The sequence below is a fragment of the Aquarana catesbeiana genome, linkage group LG10 (assembly GCF_042186555.1).
Source record: "Aquarana catesbeiana isolate 2022-GZ linkage group LG10, ASM4218655v1, whole genome shotgun sequence".
NCBI lineage: Eukaryota > Metazoa > Chordata > Amphibia > Anura > Ranidae > Aquarana > Aquarana catesbeiana.
Genome location: NC_133333.1, coordinates 5590720 through 5601912, shown reverse-complemented (window position 1 = coordinate 5601912; position 11193 = coordinate 5590720). Strand labels below are relative to the sequence as shown.

The window sequence follows — 11193 nt, the reverse complement described above, 5'->3', positions numbered from 1 at the left end:
TCCTTCTCTCTCTCTCTCTCTCTCTTCCTTCCTTCCTTCTCTCTCTCTCTTTCTTCCTTTCCATCATCTCTGAGCTCTATTGGTCATCACTGACTTACCCTGCTCAGCGGGGGCGGGCCTTATAGAACAGAGGCCGTATATGGGCAGCACAGAGCTTACTGGTTAGCCTTGCAGCACTGGGGTCCATGGTTCACATCCTGACCTGGACACTGTCTGCATGGAGTTTGCATGTTCTCCCTGTGCTTGCGTGGGTTTCCTCCGAGTTCTCCGGTTTCCTCCCACACTATAAAAGACATGCTACTTTGCGTTGGTGGTGCAGTGGTGAGCATAGCTGCTTTCTAAGCAGATGACCCAGGTTCGATTCCCGGCCAACGCCATCTCCAAGATATCTGCCTCACCTTCTAAGTGTATTGAGTCCCCAGGGGGGAAAGTGCTATACAAGATAAGTGTTGAGTATATATGAAAAAGGAAAGAGATTGTGGGACTTTATATGAAGCACACTACTAAATTAAACAAACCAATGAGCATAATATTTGTTTAATTACAAAGGGCATACATACATATAAATTGGTAGAGAAGGTATATATAATGTAATATAATAAAAAAGGTCTCGATAGATATCATCAAACCAGTTGATAGTACTGAATTTTTGGACCTTGGGTATGTGGGCCCAAATTGTACCGGTAACATTTCTACATGGATAAGAATGATTCGTTAACCACTTAAGGCCCGAGCCTCTTTCTGAGATTTGGTGTTAAAAACAGTTTTTTTTTGCTAGAAAATTACTTAGAACCCCCAAACATTATATATTTTTTTTCTAACACCCTAGAGAATAAAATGGCGGTCGTTGCAATACTTTCTGTCACGCCGTATTTGCGCAGCGGTCTTAAAAGCGCACTTTTTTTGGAAAAAAAAAAAAAAACACTTTTTTAAATGAAAAAATAAGACAACAGTAAAGTTAGCCCAATTTTTTTTTTATATTGTGAAAGATAATGTTACGCCGAGTAAATTGATACCCAACATGTCACGTTTCAAAATTGCGTCCACTCGTGGAATGGCGACAAACTTTTACCCTTAAAAATCTCCATAGGCGACGTTTTAAAAAATTCCACAGGTTGCATGTTTTGCGTTACAGAGGAGGTCTGGGGCTAGAATTATTGCTCTCGCTCTACCAATCGCGGCGATACCTCACATGTGTGGTTTGAACACCGTTTTCATATGCGGGCGCTGCTCACGTATGCGTTCGCTTCTGCGCGCGAGCTCGGCGGGACAGGGCGTCTTTTTTTTTACCTATTTATTTTAATTTATTTTCTTTATTTTGACACAGTTTTTTTTTAAAAACAAAACTTTGGATCACTTCTATTCCTATTCTCCCTCTCCCGCCGCTGATAAAAGTGATCTTGCGGCGTATCCGCCGCAGAGACCACTATTATCTTGTAGCGGGCCGCCCTCTGAAGAAGAGGATACCGGGGTTATGGCAGCTAGCTGCTACCATAATAACGGTACTTCTCTTCAAACAGCCGACGTATTCCTGCGGCGGGCGGTCCGTAAGCGGTTAACCACTTGCCGACCGCCTAACGTATATATACGTCGGCAGAATGGCACGGGCAGGCAGAATCACGTACCTGTACGTGATCTGCCTCCCGCGGGCGGGGGGTCCGATCGGACCCCCCCCCCGGTGCCAGCGGCGGTCGGCATTTGACTGGGAGCGTCGGGAGGCGAGGGGGAGACCATCCGATCGTGGCCCCCCCCTCGCGATCGCTCCCAGCCAATCGGAATCCTCCCCCGCCTGTGTGTAGTTTCACACAGGCAGAGGATGTGATGTCATCTCTCCTCGGCTTGGCAGTTTCCGTCCAGCGCCGAGGAGAGAAGACATGTAAGTGCACAACACACACAAACACACACAGTAGAACATGCCAGGCATACTTTACACCCCCGACCCCCCCCCCCGATCACCCCCCAATCACCCCCCCCCCCCCCCCCGTCACAAACTGACAGCAAGCAGTATTTTTTTTTTTTCTGATTACTGTATTGGTGTCAGTTTGTGACAGTTACAGTGTTAGGGCAGTGAATATTACCCCCCTTTAGGTCTAGGATACCCCCCTAACCCCCCCTAATAAAGTTTTAACCCCTTGATCACCCCCTGTCACCAGTGTCACTAAGCGATCATTTTTCTGATCGCTGTATTAGTGTCGCTGGTGACGCTAGTTAGGAACGTAAATATTTAGGTTCGCCGTCAGCGTTTTATAGTGACAGGGACCCCCATATACTCTCTAATAAATGTTTTAACCCCTTGATTGCCCCCTAGTTAACCCTTTCACCACTGATCACTGTATAACCGTTACGGGTGACGCTGGTTAGTTCGTTTATTTTTTATAGTGTCAGGGGACCCGCCGTTTATTACCTAATAAAGGTTTAGCCCCCTGATCGCCCGGCGGTGATATGCGTCGCCCCAGGCAGCGTCAGATTAGCGCCAGTACCGCTAACACCCACGCACGCAGCATACGCCTCCCTTAGTGGTATAGTATCTGTACGGATCAATATCTGATCCGATCAGATCTATACTAGTGTCCCCAGCAGTTTAGGGTTCCCAAAAACGCAGTGTTAGCTGGATCAGCCCAGATACCTGCTAGCACCTGCGTTCTTCCCCTCCGCCCGGCCCAGCCCAAGCGCAGTATCGATCGATCACTGTCACTTACAAAACACTAAACGCATAACTGCAGCGTTAACAGAGTCAGGCCTGATCCCTGCGATCGCTAACAGTTTTCTTGGTAGCGTTTTGGTGAACTGGCAAGCACCAGCCCCAGGCAGCGTCAGGTTAGCGCCAGTACCGCTAACACCCACGCACGCACCGTACACCTCCCTTAGTGGTATAGTATCTGAACACATCAATATCTGATCCGATCAGATCTATACTAGCGTCCCCAGCAGTTTAGGGTTCCCACAAACGCAGTGTTAGCGGGATCAGCCCAGATACCTGCTAGCACCTGCGTTTTGCCCCTCCGCCCGGCTCGGCCCAGCCCACCCAAGTGCAGTATCGATCGAACACTGTCACTTACAAAACACTAAACGCATAACTGCAGCGTTCGCAGAGTCAGGCCTGATCCCTGCGATCGTTAACAGTTTTTTTGGTAGCGTTTTGGTGAACTGGCAAGCACCAGCGGCCTAGTACACCCCGGTCATAGTCAAACCAGCACTGCAGTAACACTTGGTGACGTGGCGAGTCCCATAAGTGCAGTTCAAGCTGGTGAGGTGGCAAGCACAAGTAGTGTCCCGCTGCCACCAAGAAGACAAACACAGGCCCGTCGTGCCCATAGTGCCCTTCCTGCTGCATTCGCCAATCCTAATTGGGAACCCACCACTTCTGCAGCGCCCGTACTTCCCCCATTCACATCCCCAACCAAATGCAGTCGGCTGCATGAGAGGCATTTTCTTTATGTCCTCCCGAGTACCCCTACCCAACGAACCCCCCAAAAAAGATGTTGTGTCTGCAGCAAGCGCGGATATAGGCGTGACACCCGCTATTATTGTCCCTCCTGTCCTGACAATCCTGGTCTTTGCATTGGTGAATGTTTTGAACGCTACCATTCACTAGTTGAGTATTAGCGTAGGGTACAGCATTGCACAGACTAGGCACACTTTCACAGGGTCTCCCAAGATGCCATCGCATTTTGAGAGACCCGAACCTGGAACCGGTTACAGTTATAAAAGTTACAGTTACAAAAAAAAGTGTAAAAAAAAAAAAAAAAACACAAACAAAAATATAAAATAAAAAAAAAATAGTTGTTGTTTTATTGTTCTCTCTCTCTCTATTCTCTCTCTATTCTTCTGCTCTTTTTTACTGTATTCTATTCTGCAATGTTTTATTGTTATTATGTTTTATCATGTTTGCTTTTCAGATATGCAATTTTTTATACTTTACCGTTTACTGTGCTTTATTGTTAACCATTTTTTTGTCTTCAGGTACGCCATTCACGACTTTGAGTGGTTATACCAGAATGATGCCTGCAGGTTTAGGTATCATCTTGGTATCATTCTTTTCAGCCAGCGATTGGCTTTCATGTAAAAGCAATCCTAGCAGCTAATTAGCCTCTAGACTGCTTTTACAAGCAGTGGGAGGGAATGCCCCCCCCCCCCCCAACGTCTTCCGTGTTTTTCTCTGGCTCTCCTGTCTCAACAGGGAACCTGAGAATGCAACCGGTGATTCAGCCAGCTGACCATAGAGCTGATCAGAGACCAGAGTGGCTCCAAACATCTCTATGGCCTAAGAAACCGGAAGCTACGAGCATTTTATGACTTAGATTTCGCCGGATGTAAACAGCGCCATTGGGAAATTGGGAAAGCATTTTATCACACCGATCTTGGTGTGGTCAGATGCTTTGAGGGCAGAGGAGAAATCTAGGGTCTAATAGACCCCAATTTTTGCAAAAAAGAGTACCTGTCACTACCTATTGCTATGATAGTGGATATTTACATTCCCTGAGATAACAATAAAAATGATTTAAAAAAAAAAAAAAAAATGAAAGGAACAGTTTAAAAATAAGATAAAAAAATAATAATAATAAAGAAAAAAAAAAAAAAAAGCACCCCTGTCCCCCCTGCTCTCGCGCTAAGGCGAACGCAAGCGTCGGTCTGGCGTCAAATGTAAACAGCAATTGCACCATGCATGTGAGGTATTACCGCGAAGGTCAGATCGAGGGCAGTAATTTTAGCAGTAGACCTCCTCTGTAAATCTAAAGTGGTAACCTGTAAAGGCTTTTAAAGGCTTTTAAAATGTATTTAGTTTGTCGCCACTGCACGTTTGTGCGCAATTTTAAAGCATGTCATGTTTGGTATCCATGTACTCGGCCTAAGATCGTCTTTTTTATTTCATCAAACATTTGGGCAATATAGTGTGTTTTAGTGCATTAAAATTTAAAAAAGTGTGTTTTTTCCCCAAAAAATGCGTTTGAAAAATCGCTGCGCAAATACTGTGTGAAAAAAAAAAATGAAACACCCACCATTTTAATCTGTAGGGCATTTGCTTTAAAAAAATATATAATGTTTAGGGGTTCAAAGTAATTTTCTTGCAAAAAAAAAATTATTTTTTTATGTAATCAAAAAGTGTCAGAAAGGGCTTTGTCTTCAAGTGGTTAGAAGAGTGGGTGATGTGTGACATAAGCTTCTAAATGTTGTGCATAAAATGCCAGGACAGTTCAAACCCCCCCAAATGACCCCATTTTTTAAAGTAGACACCCCAAGCTATTTGCTGAGAGGCATGTCGAGTCCATGGAATATTTTATATTGCGACACAAGTTGCGGGAAAGAGACAATTTTTTATTTTTTTTATTTTTTTTTTGCGCAAAGTTGTCACTAAATGATATATTGCTCAAACATGCCATGGGAATATGTGAAATTACACCCCAAAATACATTCTGCTGCTTTTCCTGAGTACGGGGATACCACATGCGTGAGACTTTTTGGGAGCCTAGCCGCGTACGGGACCCCGAAAACCAAGCACCGCCTTCAGGCTTTCTAAGGGCGTGAATTTTTGATTTCACTCTTCACTGCCTATCACAGTTTCGGAGGCCATGGAATGCCCAGGTGGCAAAAAATCCCCCCAAATGACCCCATTTTGGAAAGTAGACACCCCAAGCTATTTGCTGAGAGGTATAGTGAGTATTTTGCAGACCTCACTTTTTGTCACAAAGTTTTGAAAATTGAAAAAAGAAAAAAAAAATTTTTTTTTCTCGTCTTTCTTTATTTTCAAAAACAAATGAGAGCTGCAAAATACTCACCATGCCTCTCAGCAAATAGCTTGGGGTGTCTACTTTCCAAAATGGGGTCATTTGGGGGGGGGGTTTGTGCCACCTGGGCATTCCATGGCCTCCGAAACTGTGATAGGCAGTGAAGAGTAAAATCAAAAATGTACGCCCTTAGAAATCCTGAAGGCGGTGATTGGTTTTCGGGGCCCCGTACGCGGCTAGGCTCCCAAAAAGTCCCACACATGTGGTATCCCCATACTCAGGAGAAGCAGCTGAATGTATTTTGGGGTGCAATTCCACATATGCCCATGGCCTGTGTGAGCAATATATCATTTAGTGACAACTTTTTGTAATTTTTTATTTTTTTTTTGTCATTATTCAATCACTTGGGACAAAAAAAATGAATATTCAATGGGCTCAACATGCCTCTCAGCAATTTCCTTGGGGTGTCTACTTTCCAAAATGGGGTCATTTGGGGGGGTTTTGTACTGCCCTGCCATTTTAGCACCTCAAGAAACGACATAGGCAGTCATAAATTAAAGGCTGTGTAAATTCCAGAAAATGTACCCTAGTTTGTAGACGCTATAACTTTTGCGCAAACCAATAAATATACACTTATTGACATTTTTTCTACCAAAGACATGTGGCCGAATACATTTTGGCCTAAATGTATGACTAAAATTGAGTTTATTGGATTTTTTTTAGAACAAAAAGTAGAAAATATCATTTTTTTTCAAAATTTTCGGTCTTTTTCCGTGTATAGCGCAAAAAATAAAAACGGCAGAGGTGATCAAATACCATCAAAAGAAAGCTCTATTTGTGGGAAGAAAAGGACGCAAATTTCGTTTGGGTACAGCATTGCATGACCGCGCAATTAGCAGTTAAAGCGACGCAGTGCCGAATTGTAAAAAGTGCTCTGGTCAGGAAGGGGGTAAAACCTTCCGGGGCTGAAGTGGTTAATGGGGCCCAGTAGTACCCCCCACTCAGCACATCCCCAGCCTATTAGTACTCTTGGCCCAGTAGAACCCCGGCTCAGGCTCCACTTTGCAATCTGCAGGCCCGGGACTGACGTAGCGGGTGGGGTGGGGGGAGGAGGTACACACGTCCGCTCTCCTCCCCTTCTTGCTGTGACCCGGAAACTGACGTGTATGACATCACTTCCGGGTCAGCCTGTCACCCCCCCCCCCGCTAGCATAGCTGGGAAGGGATGTATTGCAGTGCGATGTGTAGTGCATTACAGTCAGTGGAGCCCCAAGGAGACATTGTGGGGGGTCTGGATGTCTCATTAAAGAGAACCTGTCACCAAAAAATCATCACACGGGGGACTTTTTCTCCCTTATGTGATAGAAAAAAAAACGTAAGCAGAAAAAAGAAAAAGTTTTCCTTTTGCAAAAATATAAAGTTACACTCAAGTACAAATTCCCACCCCACCAAAAAAAAAAAATTTGAGCCCCCCCCCCCCCACCACCACATATATGCCCATGTGAACTGGAACGCTTGTGTCGAGGGCACCTACATGTGAAATGGTTGACTGCAATACACGATACATATCGCCGCGTATGCCGGAGTGAGAGCGATAATTCTAGCACCAGACCCCCTCCTCCTCCTCTGTAACACTAAACTGATGACCTATAGGGGGGCTTTTGAATCGTCACCTATAGAAAATATCGGGCATTGAAGTCTGTCAGCATTTCACAGGCGCACACAAATTTAACCACTTGCCGCCCGCCATATAGCAAAACGATGGCGGCAAAGTGGTTTCAATAACCTGACGGTGTCATATGACGTCCTCAGGATATTAAGCCGCTGCGCTCCCCCGGGGGGGGGCGCGCATCGCGGGGATCGCAGTTGCGGTGTGTCAGTCTGACACACCGCAACTCCGATCCAGGTAAAGAGTCTCTGACGGAGGCTCTTTACCATGTGATCAGCCGTGTCCAATCACGGCTGATCATGATGTAAATAGGAAGAGCCGGTGATCGGCTTTTCCTCACTCGCGTCTGACAGACGCGAGGAGAGCCGATCGGCTGCTCTCCTGACGGGGGGGTAAGGGTGGGCTGTGCTGACTGTTTATCAGCACAGCCCCCCCTCGGATCCCGCCCAGGACCACCATCATGCCGCCCAGGATGGCCATCCACACTGGACCACCAGGTATGCCCCCCCCCCCTAGACCCCCAGGGAAATGCAAATCTGTGCCCAGGCAGCTGCCAATCAGTGCCCACTCACAATGCCTACCACTGCCAGTGCCATCAGGGATGCCTCATATCAGTGCCACGTATCAATGCCCATCAGTGCCGCCTATCAGTACCCATCTTTGCAGAATCTCAGTGCCCATCAGTGTCGCCTATCAGTGCCCATCAGTGCCACCCATGAGTGCCCATCAGTGCCACCTATCAATGCCCATCAGTGCTGCATATCAGTGCCACTATCATATCATTGGTGCCACCTCATCGGTGCCGCCTTATCAGTGCCCATCAGTGAAAGAGAAAAAAACGTACTTATTTACAAAATTTTATAACAGAAACAAAAGCAAAACTTATTTTTTTTTCGAAATTTTCGGTTGTTTTTTATTTGTTTAGCAAAAAATAAAAACCTCAGAGGTGATCAAATACCACCAAAAGAAAGCTCTATTTGTGGGAACAAAATGATAAAAATTTAGTTTGGGTACAGTGTAGCATGACCGCGCAATTGTCATTCAAAGTGCGACAGCGCTGAAAGCTGAAAATTGGCCTGGGCAGAAAGGTGTATAAGTGCCCCCCGGTATTGAAGTGGTTAAGGTTTGACATGTTGGGTATCTATGTACTCGGTGCAACCTTGTCTTTCATATTTTACCAAAAATGTAGGTCGTTCATTGCATTTGTTTGCCATAAGATTCACTTTAGTGAAATTCAGCGTTTCTTAGACCTATGCGGTAATATCTTGACATAAAAAAAAAAAAAAAATTGGAAACTACCACTATTTTATTCTCTAGGGCAGTGATGGTGAACCTGTGGCACGTGTGAGACCTGTCGTGGATATTGCACTATACATTTGTGCTAATAAGCGCCCTTCCACCATAATGGTGCCTTAAAATAACCCATCATTCTATTTCCCGTACATCCCCAAGTAAACAGACATCACCAAAGCTCACGTTCTCAGCTCCATCAGCATCACTGCCGCCGACCAGTTGACTGTTTTTCTTTTATTCAAAGACAACAAAAGAAATTACAAAGAGGAGGTCCTGGGCTCCAACAGCCAATCGCCTCCTACGCAGATTGTGACCTCACGGGATATGACCAAATAAGGATGTAACAACACAGGAAATGACCAAATAAGGATGTAACAACACAGGAAATGACCAAATAAGGATGTAATGACACAGGAAATGACCAAATAAGGATGTAACGACACAGGAAATGACCAAATAAGGATGTAACGACACAGGAAATGACCAAATAAGGATGTAACGACACAGGAAATGACCAAATAAGGATGTAACGACACAGGAAATGACCAAATAAGGATGTACCGACACAGGAAATGACCAAATAAGGATGTAATGACACAGGAAATGACCAAATAAGGATGAAACAACACAGGATAAATGAATTTATACAATAACCAATGAACGATGACTACAATTCCTGCTGATGGGAGCTTATCTGCAGGTGTATGTCATGGCGCCCCAAATACGTTGATCAGGCATACGGGGGTGACAGGAGCACACATCCGCTAAACCGATAATGTGTTTCCAGAGCGAACACCTCCCCCCACCGAGACGATCGTTCTGTACATTGCACAGGGGCCCTTCGGACATATCCTCACTCTGCAAACACCCCCCTCCAAACAACAGGAAGTTTTTCACTACCTAACGGATCTCAAGCGGCGTCAGTCTGCCCCAGTCAGCTCTTTGGAAGGGGTTGCGGGAGAACTAACACTGGGAGACTCTTATGACAATACATAATAAAATACATCTTCATAAAATTTCCACAGCAGACCTCTCTGTAGACACTCCAAACACCGGGAAGAAGAGAGCACACCGACCGCCCATCCATACGATCCGTATCTCGTTCACCCCCCCCCCCCATGGAACTACATCTCCCACAAGGCTTTGCCTGGGGCGACATGTCTGGGGTGGGTGAGAGGAAGCGGCTCCCACAACGGCTCTGGGGCCAGAAGTGACGTTTCCGGAATGAGATGCCGGGTTGGAAGTCACACCCACACTGGACGACGGTGAGATTTTTAATGAGGACATATTGTACTGAAATCGGACCTGAAAACAGTGAATGGAGAGACCCCGGTCCCCCCTGCTGGGAGCCGCTGCGTGCGGCAGTGTGAACCCCGCCTTAAAGTGGAGGTCCCCCCCCCCAAAAAAAAAAATCTTAAAAAGTCAGCAGCTACAAATACTGCAGCTGCTGACTTTTAAAACAAGAACACTTACCTGTCCAGGATGCCCGCCATGTCGGCAGCCGAAGCCAATCGATCGCTCGGCTCTGGGCTGCTGCCACCACCATCCTCGGTGAGGAAATCAGGAAGTGAAGCGTTGCGGCTTCACTTCCTGGTTCCCTGCTGCGCATGCGTGAGTCGAGCTGCGCAATCTGGATGGTCCCTGCTGTCTCTGGGACCCGTGTGTTTCCCAGCAGACAGCGGGGGGGCGTTAAGAAGCGTAGAATCCCGCGGGAGTCTATGCCCGGAAGTGGGTGCAAACACCTGTATTATACAGGTATCTGCACCCCCCTCCCCCCCTGCAGGTTGCCAAATGTGACACCAGAGGGGGGGGGAGGGTTCCGAAAAGCAGAGCTTCCATTTTTTGTGTGAACCTCCTCTTTAAGGGCTCTGACATACATGCTGGGACTGAAAGTGGTTGTTAAGCCACGGAGTCTTCTTTCTACAATCCCCAATGTTACATTAAATGATGTGCCGCTTGTGTGCCGCTTGTGTGCCGTTTGTGTGCCGCTTGTGTGCCGCTTGTGTGCCGCTCCGCACTTTGAAGAAAAAAGAAGTTGGTTTTGTGTTGCAGTTTGGGCTCAAAAAGGTTCATCATCACTGCTCTAGGATGTCTGCTTGTAGAGCTTTCTTTTGGTGGTGTTTTGTATTTAATCACCACTGAGGTTTTTATTTTTTTATTTTTAATAAATAAATGAATAAAGACGGAAAATTTTGAAAAACAAACAATAAAACGTTTTCATAGTGTGCTATAAAATTTTGCAAACAGGTACTTTTTCTCCTCCACTGATGTGCGCTAATGAGGCTGCGCTGATGGGCACCGATGAGAATGCACTGATGGGCACTGAGGAGGTGGCACTGATGAGTCAGCACTGATGTGGCGGCACTAATGGGCACTGAAGAGACGGCACTGATGGGCACCGATGAGACGGCACCAATGAGGCTGCACTGATGGGCACTGAAGAGGTGGCACTGATGAGTCAGCACTGATGTGGCGGCACTAATGGGCACTGAAGAGGCGGCACTG

At 46.2% G+C, this 11193-nt stretch overlaps 1 non-coding gene across 1 annotated transcript; it reads left to right on the top strand.

Moving 5' to 3' along the window:
• Positions 1 to 304: 304 nt before the first annotated feature.
• On the top strand, positions 305 to 376 carry TRNAR-UCU (transfer RNA arginine (anticodon UCU)). The gene has a single exon. It is a non-coding gene; the product is annotated as a tRNA-Arg (tRNA).
• The last annotated feature ends 10817 nt before the right edge of the window (positions 377 to 11193 follow it).